We start from the raw sequence: 20,463 nt of genomic DNA, 5'->3' as shown, positions 1-20,463 counted from the left end.
TAAGACGGCAGCGTCAAAATGGTTATTTTTCAATACAGCATTAATAAAAGTCTCAGTAGCCTCTTTTGTTGTCGTTGTTTTTTAAAGCAGTGTGTAAAAACACACATGAGTGACTCCCTTTAATCACCACACCAGGAAGTGTTTTACTTATTAAAAGACACCAACTGCAGGCAATTATCAACAATGCATTCGCTCCCCAGATCTAATTTACAGGATGCTACATGTGCAGGTATGGAGGCAGCGTCAGGAACAAGCACAGCATCTGCCAATGAGACCCCCCTCCACCCCCACCCAGGACACTGTGATCAAAGTGGGAATGCAATTGGGAGTGGATGGCAGCCAGTAAGCTGAATAAGAGGGACTGGGAGGGACGGACAGAGTCGACAAAGTGCAACACCTGAGCTTGTAACAAAGTAAAATCAACTATTGCTCCCTAAGTCATGACAGCTCCCAACACAGGAACTAGTGTTGCCAAATAATGCCAAATATGAACTAAGTAACCCGGGTCCTCCTTTCTACAGGTACAATGTCAAAACATCACCACCTGGCAACATCACTGCCTGAATATTTGACTTGCCCTGTAGGTCTCAGAGGCCTTTGCTGCAGGTTTTTTGACATTTACATACTTACCGTTAATTCTGGGCCAGCTCTGCCATCTATTACAAATGCAGTATAGAATTGCAGTCATGAAGTCCCTTGTTGGGTTCACAATTACTCTGCAGGTCAAGTGCTGGGTCCTCATAACCAATCGATAGCTTATTTGACACTATTGTTACTATTTAACAGAAGCATTATAGTTGGGTGGTCCCATGTTATGTTAAACTCATTAACAGAAGGGTGTTGGATAAAATGTATGCGTTCTCAACAAATGCCCTTTATTTGACCTTGGCCTTAATCTGCATGCTGGACAGCATGACCTCTGCAGGAGGGCTTCTCCATTCAGGCAGCACAGTAGAATCACCCAGAGAGCATTTAGGAAATGCTGGTGCCAAGGCTGCCCCAGGCCAGTTATATTCATCAGTAGGGGAAGTGCCCTGACACTGGTATATTTTAAAGCTCCTTCATGATTCTAATGTGGAGCTAGGTGAATTTCTGCTTTATATTATTTTCATGTACAATAAATCCTCATGGTTCCCAGAATTAGCACAGTATTATATCTATAAGACAGCACAAATATATCTCCAAAAGACCTTGACAAAAGATATATCTTTACTCATATTTCTTGAAAACTGAGAGAAAATTATAGGCCATGAAATATAACAAAGTGTGCTTTAAAATATTGTCTCCCCCAAGTCCTACATTGCAGTATAGCAAATGTCTCTAATATCTCCTCCTGCTCTTTAAAAAACACCCTCTCTCAAAAATGCATCCTACTCAGCATTTTCCATTCCTCTCAAGCTTCCTTTTCAAGTCCACTTGTTCCTCCTATTAATAGATTGTTATCTCTTTAATATTTGATCAGTCATCGATATCTTTTCTTTTCCATGCACAGAATCTATCATTTCTTAATTCTAGCAATAAAAGTGCTTGTCCCTCCTTGAAAGTGTTTTAGGTATCGCTGGGCTCCCTCCTGAAGGAGTATGAGACCTGGCCTGTCACCTGCAATCTGTTTAGGATGAGCCCAGGCCTCAGCCAGGCCAATTAGAGGCCGTGGAACAAGTCCAAGTTTGCTTCTGCGATGAGACAAGAGCCTTTCCCTTTCTTCTGAGGATATCAGCCCTAGAAAGAGATAAGTCTATCAACGCCAAAAGTGGGTACAGTAAAACCTTGGCTTGTGAGTGATTTGGTTTGTGAGTGTTCCACAAGACGAGCAAACATTTCTAATACATTTTAACTTGGTAAATGAGTGATGTCTTGCAATACAAGTAGTTTGTTTCTGAAATGAAATATGCTCACAAACCAATGTATTACTGTATAAGAAATCCGAGAATGAAGCCCACAACAAGGAACTAGAACTTAGAGGTAGAAAGAAAGTTCCCCTGGGTGTGATACTGTCACTCAAGTAGGTTAATCCCAAACCTACTAAGCTTTTGATGGGGTCCAGCTGTGCTTCATAAAAAAAAAAAAAAAGAAAAGAAAAAAAAAGTCCTTGTTTCACAAATAGAATACAAACAATTTTAAAGTATATTCAGTATTGAGTTAGGCCTCTGTCACTTGAAACTGAGTTATGTCTCATATAGAAACCAGTACTTGGAAACAAGTTATTATATATAAGAGTCTGTAAAATATGGAATCAGGTGAGCTGTGATATGGTTGAAAGCAGTAAAAATACCTCTACCTTACTTAACTAAGAAATTGGAAATGTTTGTTACAAGGTGGTTGTAACCTATTACATTGGTGATGTAGATAACATGCCTAACAAGGCTGGGATATTAGGAAATTTTGCATAAAACTCTAGAATGTGGGGATGTATTGATTAATCCTTGCAGTCTTCAGTAAGCTGTGGCAAGAAACAAATTTCTTTTACAAAAAAACCTCTATGCATGCTAGCCCATGTGGAAACAGAAGGAAGAAAATAACACATTGCTAAGCAAGACCCTTTCTGCATACAAGTAATTGAAGGTATTTTAAATTCTGTTCCTCTTTTTTACTTGCAGGGTTAGAGATACAACATTCTCTGCCTCAGGATAAAGTTGGAATTCAGGCTAAAAATAGAGCAGGAGATAAGATAGCAGGAGGAATCAACAGCTTTCCCCCTCAGGCTTCATTCAAACACCTCAACCTGTGAATTCCCAAAGTAAAAAGTAGACAATCAACCCCAAGGAAAAGAGCCAGTTATTGGACTACAGGCTGGGGATGAGGGAAGGGTGGCAGGGGACTTTTGAACTGTCTTGAGACAGAGGACAAACTGGAGAGCATTAAACTAGTGACTGGTCAGATGTGCAGAACTCATTTTATGGCCGGCTGGCCAGAATCTAAATTTGGGGCCACTGACTTGACAAGATGACTAGCTTTGTCTTTACCAAAATTGACTGGCAGCAAATAGAGCCCAAACCTACTAAGTTTTTTAAGGGAATTGTGTTTTCAGAGAATCCCGTCTGTAGAACAAAGGTCTGCACATATATTGGTCTTTGCATTTTATTTTTTTTCTGTTAGTAATGTGTCTGGAGGAGAGATTCATACCAGTGTCTGCTGGCTTAACCCTAACTTTCCCACAAATGGTATTTCATTGTATAAAAGTTTTGTGATTTATCAAGGCCACTATTGCTGACCACTGACTGCTCTCCAATTTAGAGATATCATAACAAATGCTGCATTAAATGTCATCAACTGTATTTATGAAACATATTCTTTTTCTTAAATATTCAACCTGGTTCTCTGGGAAGGATTACTATACTGACTGACTGATTCTAGCTGACAAATTCTGGGAATGCAAACGAGCATTTGTTTAATAAATGAATTGATGGCTATACGGAGGGTGCCAAAAAATGTATACATAATTGAAGAAAGAAAAAAACTGCTGTATTAAAATTGTAATACTCAATATATACCGATGACAAGAGATGAATACAAGTCACGTTTGACTTTTGCAATGACAAGAGGGCTCAAAGTCGTTACCATCAGCATCCAGACACTTCTTCTGATTATGGCAAACTGCTGCTTGAGCAACGTTGACCAAAGTGACGGCTTTCTTAAAATGTGTATACATTTTTTTAGGCACCCTCTGTATTTATTAATCATGAGTTTTGTGCTTCATTCCCAGATCTGAGTCTCAGGAATGAATATGCTCCCTAGTGCTTCAACCAACGACCCCAGTGATGACAAGCAAAGTTCCCCATGAACGGTGAATTTAAGAGCTGACCTTTTGTGATGTTCGAGCAGCCCACCAGCACAGCCTCCACACTCCAGTTCTCTTTTACTTCCTGGTTGGTTTTGTCAAGGCTCCATGGCTTCCTTATATGCCAGCAGCATGTTTGTTTTTCATTTGCTTGCGGCTTATACAACCACAGATGTGGGTGGGTGGCAGGAACTCAGCACTTTGCTTCCTCAGCGATAAGTACCACCATCGACTGCACACACATGGCTCCTATTAGAGTAAATGGAAGGCACGTGTCTAATTTGGAGGGCAAACCTGGCAAAACTGAAACAGCTGTAGCTATTGACCCTCTGTTTTAAATGGGTGTTACATGAGGTGAATAGTTCAGTCCCTTTTTCTAACCTGTTTATGTGACTTCCTCATTGTATAATGTTCATTTCTTTCTACCTCGGTTCACGTATCCTAGGAATTTCACCCCACCAGATTTTTCTTGGTTCGGTATTTCTTTCTTTCTCGTTATGAAAGAAAAAAACCTCAGAAAGCCATTTTGCATGGAGTCTGCAAACGCCAATGACAAACAGTAGCCCCCAGTGCCGGCAGAAACTGAGTGGCCAATTACTGGTGTATTTTAGAGGAGAATCAAGTATCTAATTGGGACAATGGTTGAATGTAAGATTCCTTATCACCTTCAAGTGTCTATGATTCATGGGTTAAATCAGTGAACATATTTTAAGCATTTTAACATGCCAGCTATTGATAGACTCTGGACATACACAAAACAAAGACAATTTCTATTTACAAGGATTTTACCTTCTAGAGAGGTCAGTCAAGAAAATTGCCTCTCACATGAAACCATGAACACTTCAAGGCAGAGAAAACTGTTATTTATTGTCATGTTGTCAGTACTCAACAAATATATGTTACATGAATAAAACAATTGTGTATGAGGAAGGCAAGAAGAGACAGTAGAAACACAGATCTGAAAGTTTAAAAAAAAAAAGGGGAGGGGGTTCAAACTTGGATGGAGAATTGTGAATATTACTGTAGAGAAGTTAGAGGAAATGTAGAAATGTATGACACTGATCAGGAAGAATATATGAAGTGGGGCCAGCTTTGGAGAAACTGACCTTTAAGGAGCAGATAAAGGGTGAGGAGCTACCAAGACATAATCAAAGGTGTGGGATGAGTGCTGTGTGCATGACGAACCAGAAATCAAGAGAAAGTGTGTCTTAGGTCCTTCAGGTGGCTATAACAAAAATACCAGAAACTGGGTGGTTTATCCACAACAGAAATTTATTTTTCACATTTCTGGAGGTTAGAAGTTCAAGATCAAGGCACGGGCAGATTTGGTATCTGGTGAGGGCCCACTTCTTGGTTTTTAGATGTCTGTCTTTTCACTGTGTCCTCACCTGGCCGAAGGGGGCAAGGGAGTTCTCTGGGGCTTCTTTTCTAAGGGCACTCATCCCACTTATGAGCACTCCACCTCATGACCTCATCACCTTCCATAGGCCCCGCCTCCTAACACCATCATTTTGGGGGTTAGGATTTTAACATATGCATATTGAGGGGACACAAACATTCAGACCATAGCAGAGAGTTTCAAGAAAAGTGTTACCAAAGATGAGAAAAGCTACAAAGTACATATGTAACTTCAAGACTGAAAGGTGTCCATTTAATAAAAAGAATTAGAAAATAGTAAAATTAAAAATAGAGACCAAAGTTGTAGAGAAGAAATAACCTAGAAAAAATAAGACTAGAGAAATAAGAAAAGACTTTTGTTGTCCGTCATGTGGGTAGAAGCTTCCTTTATATATCCCTTCACAAACCCAGCACAAAGATTATCATAGTATTTTCCCATGCAATTCAGATATATTTTAAGTTGGACAAAAGATTAGAACAAAATACTGATTGTCTTCCCCACTTTTCAGGAAAAAAAGTACTTTATAGGATAATGTGTTCTCAGTAGCATCTTTGTCTCATATATTTGTGTTACACTTGTAGCACCTGATCATTTTATATTTCTGCTATTAAGTAGTAGAGGCTAAAAAAGAAATAAAATAAAAAGTAATGAATATTAAAGGGAGAAACCTAGGACAAAACTAACCATGTTGGTTTGGTGACTTATTTCATTGGTAGTTATGCTCAAGATTGTAATTCTATGTTATAAGCTGAAAATATGTTCTGAGGTCATATAATAAAAATAACAAAGTCCAGTTTTTCATGGTGTCCTGAAAAGTACCATGAAAAATGGTACTTTTCTTTTGCTCAGAAAAAGCTGGGCACTCTGTGTCCTGAACAAATTTGAGAACCATTGGCCTAACACATTAATTTGCATGAAGTAAGCAAACAATCTTCTAAATTTTTATTGACATACATTCCTGTGGTAACAGTCAGAGCAATAGTGGTGCAACGGGTTCCTAAAACTGAAGAAATGATGGCAAAAACCAGGCCAAATTTACTGTTTACTACTTACATTTCTTGCCAGAAGTCTTATAGTGAGTATAGAGTAGAATCTACCTCCTAGTAAAAAAAGGCATTCTCTCCTTTGTGCCTAGAGGAATATGATCATTGCCAAGGACATAGAATATTCTAGACTGGGAAGTGAGACCCTTGGGAGAGATTGAAGAAGGTAGATATTTGAAGAGAAGAACAGATATTTTAATAAGTAGAGCTATTTGATTCCCCCCATTAATATTCTCAAAATAGCACAAGTGAAACATATGAGTTTTTCCTAGATTCTTTTGGGGGGGGTCTAGATTCTATATTTTGAATCTTAAACTACTACTTAAAGGGGACTACATGAGTCTTTGGGGTTCAAAGGAATCACATCTAAAATTCAGGTCCATTCTGGGTCACTCTGAGGCAGGTCTCCAGGATTAACTGTAGCAGAGAACTTTCTTCCCAATGATACACGGATGCATGTGTTCTCTCTGTGTATCACCCACCATCCTGGGCAAATGGCTCTGCCCTCCTGCCTTCCTTTAGCTCATTACTAAGTTTAAAACCAAACAGCTTGTTTACCAGCAACATTTGTAATTTCCTTCCTCTTAGCATCTGAAGGAGGCTGGACACCAGGAGGAATGACAGAAAATGTTCTCTAGAAGCTCCAAGGACACAGAGCTAAGAGAAGGGCATATAAAATACCATTGTCATCAATGGTCTAAATGAAACAGCTGGTCTCTCTGGACATGCTCAAAGTTTATGTTCTTTACTATTAAATATAAAGAGGAGACTGCACACAAAAATCTACAGCTAAGAGCAACTGGTACCCCAGTCTTAGCCAAACTTCTAAGGATGAGGAACCAAAGGCTTTGCCCATGGTGAAAACTGACTCCCACATCATTGGTGTGCTGACATTTCCCACCAAAACACCAAATGAGCTAAATGAATCCCCGTTTCCTCCACCCATGGGAGAATTAGCTAGAAGAAATAGACATCCTATTGATTTACAGCTTTGGACAGCCTTCCCCTCATAAGTGAACAAGTATTTCTCACAGGGTTTTTCTCAGCTGTGGCCTTTTCCTGATGCAAGTGTCAAATGTCCTGGCAGGTGAATTCTGTACCCCTGCGGTGGCCTTGGGTGTTGGATTTGTAAGCCAGTGTATTTCTGTCATCACCCACGTGCCAAACCTCAGAAGAAAGCTACATGTGCATTGGAAGAAAGGCAGCTGCCATTTTCTCTAGGGAAAAACCCAATTAAGAAATCTTTTAGCAACAACCTCAGCATTTCCTTTGGAGAATAAGAGGGAGAGTTGGAAGGCTCAGGCCAGAGGTATAAACTCTTTAGAGCTAAATACATGAATCAGACTCAGAAGCTTAAGGAGATAGCAAAGTAGAAGAGAATGGTAAAAGATGAGGGCCTGTCCCATTCCTCATTTTGCCCAAATCTTTGTCCCGGACACTGCTTCCTTTAATTATGCCAGACAAGGCACGCGGGTGGAATTAATTTCCAATGCACTTTATATTGTACAGACCTAGCATGAACTGATTGTAACTGAAGGAACCAAGTGTGTGTGTGTGTGTGTGTGTGTGTGTGTGTGTGTNGGGTGTGTACGTATATATGTTTTAAAATTAGTTTCTCCTTGCCATCCCTGAACTGCACATTTTGTTGCTGTTAGGACTGAATAAAAATTTCCCAAGGAAGAAATAAATGTGAGTTTCAAAGTTTTTAAAGGTTTAGACTCAACTTTAAGAATGCATGCTCTTCCTAGAAAACTGTGTGTGTGTGTGTGTCTGCACGCGCACATGTGTGTATATGTGTGTGTGTGTGTGTGTGTGTGTATTGGGTTGTCGGAAAAGTCATGACGCATTTTTGCAACAAAAAACAGAAAAAATATGTCATGACTTTTCCGACAGTGTGTGTGTGTGTGTGTGTGTGTGTGTGTGTGTGTGTGTGTGTGTTTGTGTGTGTGTGTGTGTGTGTGTGAAGAGCCACCCTACCCAGCTTGGTTACCTGTCAACTGAAACATCTGTCACTTACCGGAAGACAATTAGGTGCTTTTTCTACTTTATCAAATAAAAATGAGTAGGTCAAACTATCACTGGGTTGAAGTAACACTTTACACACTGAAAAGAGTATGAAATATTAGAGCCAGAAATTACCTTAGAATTGAAATTTCCATACTCCTTATTTTGGCTGAGGAAACTGAGGCTCAATAAAGTGAGTTCGTCAAAGTCAGCTAGCTGGTGAGTGAGAATAGTAACTTTGATGTAATTATTTGGCAAAAAAACCCACCAAACCATTAGTTATTTTTCCAGTCATGGTGCTGTGTACCTGTGGGTACTAAGGAGAAATAAACAAACTACACTCTGCAGGCGGCTGGTTAGCTCAGTAGGTTAGAGCACAGTGCTCATAACACCAAGGTTGCCGGTTTGATCCCCACATGGGCCACAGCTCACCTGCATGGGCCACAGAGCTGTGCCCTCCCCAACTAGATTGAAACAACTACTTGACTTGGAGCTGATCAGTCCTGGAAAAACACACTGTTCCCCAATAAGAAAAAAAAATTTTTTTTAAACCCAAAGTACACTGAATTTTTTGAGGGCAGGGGTTATGGTTTCCCACAGGGAAGTCAAGGCTGAAGAATCATAGCAAGAAGCATATGTTCGTGATGCTGGATAAATCCCGGAGGCAATGAGCTTGATCAGGTTACAAGGCACAGAGGGAAAGAGGGAGGCACAGAACTTAGTCTCCTCAGGAGCAGCACAAGGCTCTTTCCACAAGGCCTACCCCAGTCAGCACCTTGAAAAGAAAAACTTAATGTAATCTCTGCAGCATTACATTGTAAAATCTTGTGGGTTTATGTGAATTAAACCCATCATATTTATTACCAAAACGCTCTCAGATTTTGCACTTGCACTTGTTACTATAAAGCAGATTTTGGTATATAACCCCAATATCCCATACTTCAGAACCCAGGAGGACACATTTCCCTTTAACATGCAAATCACAACATCCTCATCCTTTTAACATGCAGTCTTTTCCAGGTTATCTTAGTCCATTCAGGTTCAGGTGGCTATAACCACAGGCTGGGTGACTTAGAAGCAACAGAAATGTATTTCCCATAGTTCTGAAGGCTGCAAGTTCAAGATCAAGGTGCTGGCAGATTTGGACCTGCTTCCTAGTTCTTTGACGGCCATCTTTTTGCTGTGTCCTCACATGGCACAAGGTGATGAGGACTCTCCCAACTGAATAATGTAACTAATCCCATTCATGAGGGTTCTGCCCTCATGACCTAATCAGTTCCCAAAGGCCCCCTGTTGTGAATAAAATCACAAGGGGTGTTAGGTTTAAACATGCAAATTAAGTGGAGAGACAGACATTCAGTCTATAGCACAGGCTTTTCTCTTCTAACAGTTTCTGAATATCTCAGTATCTTGTGCGTTCCCTAAATCTTCGCATCATCAGTCATCAGATTCTGGACTCTGTAAGCCGTTTCTTCTTAGCTCATGAGATCCATCCCCAAGTGGAGCAGAACCCCTTCCTCGTCACTTCTTATAGCACTATAGAAACAAGCTACTAGAAAACAAACACACAAGCCCCACAAACTATTCTAAAAGGAATTCAAAGGTAATGTAGAGTATAACAACCCCCTTAGGTCCCTTACAAAGCATGTTCATGTCATGTCCTCTCTCCCTTTCTCAGGCCACTTTCTCAGACACAAGGTTTTACCCTACACCCAAAAGTTGCGCTTGCTCCAAGTACCTCCATGCCCTATACCTCCTCCACATTTAGACCAAAGGGAGCCCAGGTCTCATAGCAAGACGGAAGTGTGTCCCTTACCCTGTTCTAAGGCTTACTCACTCAGGAATGACTTCTTTCCAGAAAGACTGATAATTGAAATGTCCATTTCCTTCAGAGGCAAACCCATCTCTATCTACAAGATTGGGGTTCAGCTGATCACAGGACAAAACTATGATGACTGGCCGTATATTTCCCAAAGCCCGTGTTCTTTAGCTTGTCCCTAGTTTGGAGGACATCAATAGCCCAACGGAAGATAGGTGATGCCAAAATTAGTATTATTCTGTGATGGGCAGAATAATGGCTCCCAAAGATGTCGATATCCTAATCCCTGGAAGCTGAGAATATTAGGTATGTTACCTTATATGGCAAAGGGGACTTTGCAGATGTGATTAAGTTAAGGACTTTGAAATTATACTGGATTATATAGGTGGGCCCAATGTAATCACAAAGGTCCTTAGAAACAGAGAACATTTCCTTGCATGATCAAAGGTAAATATGACTATAGAATAATGGTCAGAGAAATGCAATGTTACTGACTTTGCAGTGGAGAAAGGGCCACAAGCAAAGGAATGTGGGCAGCCTGTATAAATTGGGAAAGGTGGGAAATGAATACGCTCCCGAGCCTAAAAAAGGAATGCAGCTCTGCCAACACCTTGATTTTAGCCCAGTAAGACCCGTGTCAGGCCTCCAACCTGCACACTGCAAGATAATAAATTTGTGTTTGTTTTAAGTCTCTAAACTTATGGTGATGTTTTATGGCAGCAAAACTAATGCATATTCTTTTTCCATGCTCTCCTCATTAAGGGTACAAAAACAAGGAAAAATATTCTCACCCTAGATTATCTTGTTACACTTGTGATGGGGGTTCATCTTGGGTGTGGTTTAGGGACTTTCTATAAGCAGCAGTTCTGTACTAACCTTACTGATTCTGGGACTCCAGAAAATGATCAAAAATAGTAAACAAAATTGAAGTCAATAGGGAAGAAATTTAAATCAATTAGAAACAAATTCTCCAACCCAGAGTTTCTCAACCTTGGTATTGTAGACATTTTGGGTCAGGTAATTCTTTGTTATGGGGACTGTTCCTGTGCCCTGGAAGATTTTTAGCAGCATCTCTCTCCTCCACCTACTAGATGCTAGTAGCAACCCTTCATCTGTGAAAGCCAAAAATGTCTCCAGACATTGCCAAATGTCCCCTGGGTGACAAAATTATCCCTGGTTAAGAACCACTGTTCTAGCCTAATGATATTTGGGGTGGGGATAGTGGGGTGGGAGGGTGGGGAAGAAGCTATCTTATAAGGAGAACTTCGGTATTTTAGCATATGAAAAGGTTCAGTTGAGAAGTATACACTGGTAGGATATGTATCAGTCCCATGGACCTTAACATTTTCAGTACATGAAACATAGAGTCAGGAATACAAATATCTATTTCAAAGCGATTTAGGTATCAGGACCTTCTTACATAAGTTCTCTGTACTCTCCTCCACTTCTAATGCAAGTTCTCTTTCCATGAGTCAATCATTTTTTCCTGGCAAACTTACTTGGAATGGCAATAAACAGAGCTAAGGCACTGTGGCTTCACTTGTAAGGGCATGGCATGACTTCTCTGGAGATTACACAGCAACACGACCAACTGTAGGTGGCTTCGAGTTACAGAGCACAGGCCAGCGGGCAGGAAGGGGGGTGTCACCATGGAGCTACTTCCTGAGAAGGGCAGGCGCTTCAAACATAGCTAAATTAACTTAGGCTGAAGTTATTAGATGGATCTATCCTCTGGGGAAAAGTCCATTGAATTGAATGTCACACAACCAAACCCTTACTTTTAATCCACAAACGAGGCGTAGCTACGTTAGCCCTAAGCGCTGGCACCTCAGGCTGCCACACACACAAGACATCAAAGGTTATCCAATCTTCTCAAATATGGTAGTGTTCTAAAAATAGGGGAATGATTTAGGAACTAAAGGAAGCAACTGAGTTAGTTGTTTATGACCTCTGAATAAGCCAGAGCATGAATTCAGCTGATAACAATTTGAAAAGGAAGAATTCAGCCTAGAGAAAAATGTAATCCATCATCACAATCATACTAACCTAAGCTAATAAATTAATGGAGTAGATGATCCAGGGTTCTATTCTATAGGAAAATCACAAAGAATTGAATGACATTTCTTGCAGACCATCAATAAAATTGGCTAGGTGTCTTTCGCAGGACAGAGACTTTTTTAATTAGAATTTTCTTTAAAGCATATTTATAATGTCCATTTGCCATATGTAGTGATAGTCTATGGAAGTAGTATTTGGGAATGGAATGTGACTTAAGAGTGATAGACAAATTAGTTATTTTTAGCAGGGTTCTATCTTCGATGGATTTATAAATATACTCCCTGCCATTAATAATCACTATACCATTAAAAAAAATCTCCATTTCTCCTTCAAACTAATTCATAATTCCCATTGTCCTTTTAGATTAATTCAAGGTAATGTCTCAGTTACATCACAGATAAAGACAATATGGCCACAACTTACATCTCTCTTCAAATATTTCAAGGACTGTTACACTGGAGGGTGTGTGTTTGTCCAGAACTAGGGCCCATGGATGAAAGTTTTAGAAAATCAGGTTGCAGAACAAAATACCAAAAAACCTTGTGTTGTTGTTTAAATGAGATTTGCTTAACCACAAACTGAGCTCTACTGTGAATCATCTCTTCTGGCAGGGGCTGCATCGCTGGTTATTTAAAATAGGACATGCAGGAGCCCGGATTTAAATGGATGTCTAGACTAGCAGCCCTTAGCATGGCCTTTCACACCATTGGGGGTTTACACTGTGGTAAGCGCCCTCACAGGTGGCTGTCACCTGGGGCTCTCTGGACCTGAGTTCTATGAAGTCAGATGACTCCCCACAGCCCGAGAGGGACCTGACACAGGCCTCCAGAGCTTCAGTGATGGGAGGTTTGTCCTATTTTCTTTGTTGGAGCCACTGTTTGTGACTGAGCACAACATGCTCTGTCAGCAGCATAGGTTAGCTGTTAGTGTGAAGAATGGTCCATCGTTCACGCTTCTCTGCCCTTAGGAATGGAACATGGAAAAGAACGTGTGTTCCAAGTGGAGGGAGAAGCATGAATGCCAGAAGTCACCCAAGCAATGTGCTTCTGAGGCAGTGGTAGAAGCTGCCATGGCTGTGTTGTAGAGGACCCGATGAGGGTGGAGAGGTGGGCTGAGATCTTTCTCCTCAGTGACTGTACGGTGTAGCCACATCAAATCAGTTATGTGGGAACAAGGAAAGCACTGTCCCTTGGCAATAGAATGCAACCTACCCCAATATCATTGTGCATGTACATCTCTTCCTTGAGCAAAGCCCCGTCCCGCCAAAAAAAAAACCCAGGTGCTGATCTGATCTGGACACTTCTCCTCCCCACAGCCTAGAGGTGACACTGATGGTAGAGTCCGTGACTGTCCTTCTGCCCCGTCTCTCTACAGTTCCCACCAAAGATGGCTAGGAAGCTGCCACCCTCTCCCAGAGAAGGCCAACTGATGAGGTACACTGTACACTGCAGTCTCCAGATCTATATCCAGCCACACGATTCAGGCATTATCCTTCTGGAACGTTCCCATAGACAGACTTGAGCAGGGACCTCCGTGGGATGTGCTACTCTGTCAGCGTTGTTCTCAGGACACAGCCTCACCTGGAGAGGGAGATCAGAGAGGGGGGTGTTCATGAGACAGCATGTCCCCTTCATACTGGAAGGGTTTTATCCTTGCTGTCTCCCCTGGGGTTGCTTGGAAAGGACATTCTGGAATGACAGATACCAACTTCAGCCTCACTCCTCCCCCCACCACTACTATGTTGCATCATGTGAGAGGGTGGGGAGACAGCTGTCTGCAATGCAGTCTCCCCCATCTATAATTAGGGCCCCTGCCCACAGCTGTGCATCACCCAGCTTACTGATGGGTGAGGAGAAAGCTTCCTCTGGCTCCCGCTCTTAGCCACTGCCACCGGACCAGTGTCTCATGGATGAGTGTGGATTTTCAGGGCCCACCCTTCCCTGTTTCTCAGAGCAGGCAGCTCTCCTGGGCCTTGGCACACAGGGCGCCCAGAGAATACCCTGAGTCCTGAGGAAAAGTGGATCAACTTGGTAGCTAGACGTTCTTGGTAGGCACAGGGTGGCCATCGGTGGTGCCATAGATATTGATGATTAGCTCTGGAAACCACACCTGGAAAAATAAGCTGAGTTTTATACTAATAAAAGTATAATTAGTTAGTATAATAAAAAGTATAATTAGGTAGAATTTGAACCCTAACTGGCAGATCATAATGTTAAGAAATTATTGTTTATTTTTTAGATGTACCATGGTATTATAGATATATTAAAAATGAGAGTGACCTTATCTTTTAGAAAGACAGGCCAAAGAAAGACAGGATGAAGTATTTAATAAAATGATAGGCTGTCTAGGGTTTATTTCAGTCTAATCTGACAATGGAAGGAGGCTGGGTACATACATAGGTGAGACAGGCTTGACCATTAGCTTATGATGGTTGAACTTGGGTGATGCAGGCTCAGGGTACACAGAAGTTACTATGCTACATTCCCTACTTTTGTCTGTGTTTCAAATTTTCTCTACTATGGAGTTTTAAAGAGTATTCTTAGTAAATAAGCAATCTACATGAAAGGTTTAAGAGAACTGAAATTTTTTTTAAAGGCTTTACTAAATAGCATTTTACTAGATGAATAAAAACAGAACAAAGTGTCCACATTACATGTTGAATTCAGTGAACCAAAGATTGCTTTTGGAAGACCTTTTGCTGTGAATTATAGGTAAGTGAAAACTTAGGCTGAGAAAATTAAAAATAGGTCACATACAAAGAAGTCAAAATCAGCAGTGAGGTCTTGAGTAGTGTATATTCTTTCTTGGCAATGATATATTAGATTTACCAGATAACCAAGATTGAACACCAAAATAAAGTAATTCATTTTCTAAAAAGTTTTGAGTCCAGTTCTTTCAAGAGGCAGAGGTATAGTTCCAAGTAACCTCCAAGTCTCCCAATTTGGTTTCTGTGTGAATGATAATATGAAACTTCTCAGATCATTTTTTTGTATTCTGCTGATGACATTTGGTTTAAAACATGAACATGCTTTATTATCAAAGGGGTTGGAAATACTCCATTTTAAATGAATGGTGTAGAGATGTGGCAAATGCAGAAGTGGATCCCTAGCTCTCAAAATGCAAGAGAACGGGGGAGAATGCAGTGAGCTGGTTATTCCATTCCAACTTAGAATTTAGATGTCTGTCACAGTCCAAATTCCTAGTATTGAATTCAGTAAAAACTGTGCCGTGGTTTTCATGTCACGCTTCAACTGCCACTGAGGAACTGAAACAGGAGGCTGATACTGACCATTTGAGCAAGGGCCCCAGCCACTTTCAGGTAGGGTCAGAGTCTAACAATGAACTCTTGAGTGCCTGCTGGGTGCTCAGCACTTCAAGAACATTATTGAATATAAACTTTTCAGCACTTCCATTATCTTCCCATTTTACAAATCAGAAAACCAAGGCACAGAGAGGGCGAGAAAGTCACCCGACATCATACAATTAATTAAGTCACTAAGCTTGGATTTAAAACCAGATCTTACTGACCACGGAATCCACATCTTTTGCCACACAAGCCCATTTTATTAAACACAACAAAAACAAATAAAATATATCACAGACTAATGTTTTCTCTGTCATCGACCAAATAAACACATACCCTTTGGTTGATTCATCAGTAAGTCATCCAACTATGTCCTTTACCCCTCACTGCAGATAACCTCTAGTGCTGTGAAATTCCTTTCCTTCCAGAAGCTCATTAGAGCTTCAATCTGGAATATTGCTTGCTTCACACACTTACGCGTGTGCGTGCGTGCACACACACACACTCATGTACACATGCACACGCATTAATTTTGTTTGGCTCAAAGTTAGAGACTAAGAGAAAAGAATCGCTGAAAAGGATGCCTGTGATAATGAAAAATAACTTTTGATTAGAATTCAAAAGGCAGACCAATCTAAGGCAAAATTGACTTGTTAATTTGCCAGAGAAACTATTTCCTGTCCAGGGAGGAAATAAAGCTAGACCTGCAGGTATGGGGGATGGGGGCAGGGGGAGTGTTACTCATGACTTGACAAAGTGGGAAAGGAGAAATTCCTTTCAGATGGGATCTTTCTTAGGAATAAGAGTAAAGGCTAATCTTTCCCCTGGAAATTCAAGCTCATTAGCTCTATGTCACCAGCCTCACATGTGATCACCAAGACTTAGCGTATATTTTTAAGTGAACTCAGTTACAATGTCCTTGAAGGACACATTATTTGGCTGGAACACTAAACACAATCCTCCCTTTTGAGAAGTGTAAATATCTACCCCCCTAACACCACCGGAACAACAATCTTATAGCTAATAATACCCTCCATGCAAAGATTTACGACAGTGCTTGGCCCAATATAGCCATTAATTAAATGGCAGCTTCTGCATAGCATAACTTTTTGTACTAGTTTACCAGAAGCACTTGAAAGTAAAATAAGGCATTTTGTTTTCAGATTTTAAAGCTCATATGGGTAGGCTACATTAAATCCAATTCAAGAGCTCTTTGTTTTTGGGTATCATATTATGTATTTCATGAAGATGCCACCTAGGCAGAACTGAGAGCCCCACCCCTTTCTCTGTGGAATCACCATGGTGGCTGGGACCCTGTACACATACCCTGAAAACTGGAGGGCTTCAAGGCCCTCATTGCTGCTCAGTACAGCGGGGCTCAGGTTGGCGTGCTCTCTGCACCCCACTTCCAATTTGGCCAAAACAACTGCACCCCTGGATTTCTGTCAATTTCCTGCTGGCAAGCTTCCAGCATTTGAAGGTGACAGCAGATTGTGCGTGTTCAAGAGCAATGCCATTGCCTCCTACATGAGACCTGAGGAGCTTCTGGGACGTACTCCAGAGGCAGCAGTTGAAATGGTACAGTGGGTGAGCTTTGCTGGTAGGGACATAGTGCTCCCAGCCATCACTGGCGTTCCCCGCCTTGGCCATCATGCACCATAACAAGTAGGCCACAGAGAAGGTAAAGGAGGAGGTGAGGCGAATTCTGGGGCTGCTGGGTGCTCACCTGAAGGTGGGAGAAGGACTTTTCTGGTGGGTGAGCCTATGACACTGGCTGGCATCATGGTTGTCTGCATCCTGCTGTGGCTCTATAAACAGGTCCTGGAGCCTTCTTTCCCCCAGGGTCCCCCAGTACCAGCCGCTGGTTCCTCACCTGCATTAATGGGTCCCAGTCCCAGGCTGTCCTGGGGGAGGCGAAAGTCTGTGAGGAGATGCCAAAACATTTGCAGAGGGCAGCCTAAAATGGACAACACACAGGAGAAAGATTCTTGGGCAGAGCAGCAGAATCCCCAGGCTGAGCGGGAAGAGGAGAGAGCGGGAGCTGCCCCCACATCCCAAGGAGAAGGATGGATGTGAGCAGGCGCTGGTGCTAAGCTGAAGGCCAAGGGCCCCTTTGCTCACCTGCCCAAGAGCACCTACCTCTGTGCTGGATGAGTTTCAGCTCAAGTACTCTGATAAGGACACACTCTCTGTAGCGCTACCGTATTGGCGGGGAGCAGATTGATAAGGATGGCTGGTCCCTGTGGTACGCCCAGTACTGCTTCCCAGAAGAGCTCACTCAGACTTTCATGAGTTGCAACCTCATCACTGGAATGTTCCAGCGATTGGACAAGCTGAGGAAGAATGCCTTTGCCAGTGTTATCCTCTTTGGAACCAACAAGAGCAACTCCATTTGTGCAGTCTGAGTCTTCCAAGCCCATGGGCCTGCCTTTCCACTGAGTTCAGATGGGCAGGTGGACTAGAGTCAGAGACATGGCGGAGACTGGATCCTGGCATCGAGGAGACCCAGATGCTGGAGGGAGGGTACTTTTGCTGGGAAGGGGCCTCCCAGCCTGTGGCACAGCCTTCAATCAGGGCAAGATCTTCAGGCAAGTATCTCTTGCAATCACCTAGTTGCCCGCACCTGCTCTTCAGGAAGATGGGGGTCATTAATGGAAACTGAACATTGGAAAAAAAAATTGCCACCTGTTGGGCTTAGTGTTTGGTTGTACTTTGTGCTGGGATTTCTCACGAATGGAAACGACCAATTGCTTTTCTATGTTGCTAGGCCATATGACATTCTTAGGAGTAGTAAATTCCCTCATTTAATTAAACATGTGAAAAGGACAAATGATGGCCTAGACTCATGCTCTGTCTCATAGACACCTCACAGTGCTATGAGGAGAGTAGCACAAATGTGTGATACCTAATTGCAATAAAAGAATCAAAGTTTATGCATTTCCTTCTGAAATGAGAGCAGAATTATGGTTTTTCATATAATATCACTCTTGCTGACATATTTTACTTCTGAATTTTGATTGATTTTAAATGATGAAATTCCAGGTCAAGGTGGCTTCAACAAAACAAACAAAAAAGGATTTATTATTTAACATAACTGAAGAGTCTTAGGGGAGTAACAGCTTCAGGTATGGCTTGACCAGGGTTCTAAAACTGGATCATGTGGACTCTAACACTCTCCATTTTCTAGTTGATTTCCTTTACGTTGATTTGATTTTCTCGTAGGAGCTCTCCATGAAGTAGCAAAACAGCTTACCTTACAATTTAGCAACACTAATAGAAAGAAAACCTTTTCTTTCCAATAATTCTAGAAAAATTCTGGGATTGAGTCTCACTGTATCAGCAAGGTCCATTCCTGCCTCCAAGGGGATAAAATATGCTGAGTTGTTAGATCACTCACTGGGAGGGGAGAAACTGGGTGGGTGTTGGATTTTCAGTCCCACTCAACTACTTAAGCAGAGAGTGAGATGATTTCCAAGAGAAAAGTTAAGATGTTTTTAGAAAAAAGAAAAGAAAAATAGAAGCCCAGCAGACAAAACCAAGAGTAGTCAACTCCATAGAATAGGGTGGAGTTTTAGCAAAAGCACTTATCAACTGTGCTTAACAGACAAACCTATCCTGGGTTTTATTCTCTTGCATGACAACACCAGCAATGACCTTATGGTGGTTATTTGTGGATTATAATTTCATAAATCCTAACAACTTGTTTTCTTATTGTGCTGATAGATACCGTTTGAATAAGGAAGAGAGCAAGCGGAAATGCAGAAAGAGTAAGTAGAATATCCATGTCCATAGCGACTCTAATGCCATTATGGTAAACTTTGATTAAATTTACAGCCAGGTTTTCTTTAAATGCCATCTATCATGCTTTTGAAAGCAATAAAAGTTTGAGAGCTACTCCAAGACCTCAGGTAGCCCAGCTCTGCAGAAGGAAGCTTCTAGTCCACTGAAGATTTTTCTGGCTGCTTAGTTTATGTTGTTTAGGTTTATTTTGGAATTTTTCCTTAGAGTTTCAACCTATACTAGCATATAATGCAGAAATTGCCAAGAATATTATTGATATTAACAATATAATGTGCAGAAAGATCTATGCTTCAAAATGAGGGTAGAAATGGATGACTTTTGTCACTTTATACATGTAATTGCCTTTTAATGTTTTAACATAAAACACTGTCTTGTTTAACATTGTCAAGAGTAAGGTATTCGATATAGAAAATTTGTCTAGATAATTGCTTTAATTATGTATTACTTTGATATAGTTTTCTAAAGGGCATTATTTTATTTAGTAGCTTAGTTAGCCTTTATATCTAACTAAGTCATAGATAAAAATATCAATTAAGTTAATATGTCAAAAATCAATCACAGTCTCAGGGCTTATAACTTACTGGGGTTTGTATGGATCTTTAGCCAAAATATTAGATGAATTCAAACTCATACCCAGTTGGAGTTGTGTCTGCGATGTCCTCTTCCACTGCCAGGTGGTCACCTGTGGCCTGTGGCTTCTTAGTGTCTAAGTATATCTCCCTCACTGCAGTTTCCAACCTGTGTAGAAGGGATACCAGATAACTGAGCTTGTTAGAATTTGTCTAGGGTTAGAATTTGTGCATAGATTCTATGTGATTAAAGAGCTCTGCAATTCAGAAATCAGTTGCATTTGTATACACCAATAACAAAATATCAGAAAGCGATATTAAGAAAACAGTCCCATTTACAGTTGCTTCAAAAACTATAAAATACTTAGGAGTAAATTTAACCAAAGAAGTAAAAGACCTGTACTCAGAAAATTATGACACTGAAGAGAGAAATTAAAGAAGATACACTAAATGGAAACACATACCATGCTCTTGAATAGGAAGAATTAATATAGTTAAAATATCCATACTGGGGTGGGCCAAGTGGTGCATTCGTTAAGAGCTGGTTTGGGATGCCAGCTCTGAGCAGCAGGGCCCCGGTTCGGATCCCACATGAGGGCCAGTGACACTGCCCTCTACAGCTAAGATGGTGAACAATAGCTCGACCTGGAGCTGGGCTGCCGTGAGTCGCCGGTAACAGCATAGGCTG

The 20,463-nt window shown here is 41.2% G+C and overlaps 1 pseudogene across 1 annotated transcript; it reads left to right on the top strand.

Moving 5' to 3' along the window:
* The first annotated feature begins 16,704 nt into the window (after window positions 1–16,704).
* LOC109376515 (elongation factor 1-gamma-like) lies at window positions 16,705–18,018 on the top strand (annotated as a pseudogene). The gene has a single exon (XR_002122742.1). The product of XR_002122742.1 is annotated as an elongation factor 1-gamma-like (transcript).
* Window positions 18,019–20,463: the final 2,445 nt, after the last annotated feature.

Source organism: Hipposideros armiger, unplaced genomic scaffold, assembly GCF_001890085.2.
Source record: "Hipposideros armiger isolate ML-2016 unplaced genomic scaffold, ASM189008v1 scaffold_1144, whole genome shotgun sequence".
Lineage (NCBI taxonomy): Eukaryota > Metazoa > Chordata > Mammalia > Chiroptera > Hipposideridae > Hipposideros > Hipposideros armiger.
This window is presented reverse-complemented; position numbering and strand designations above follow the sequence as displayed.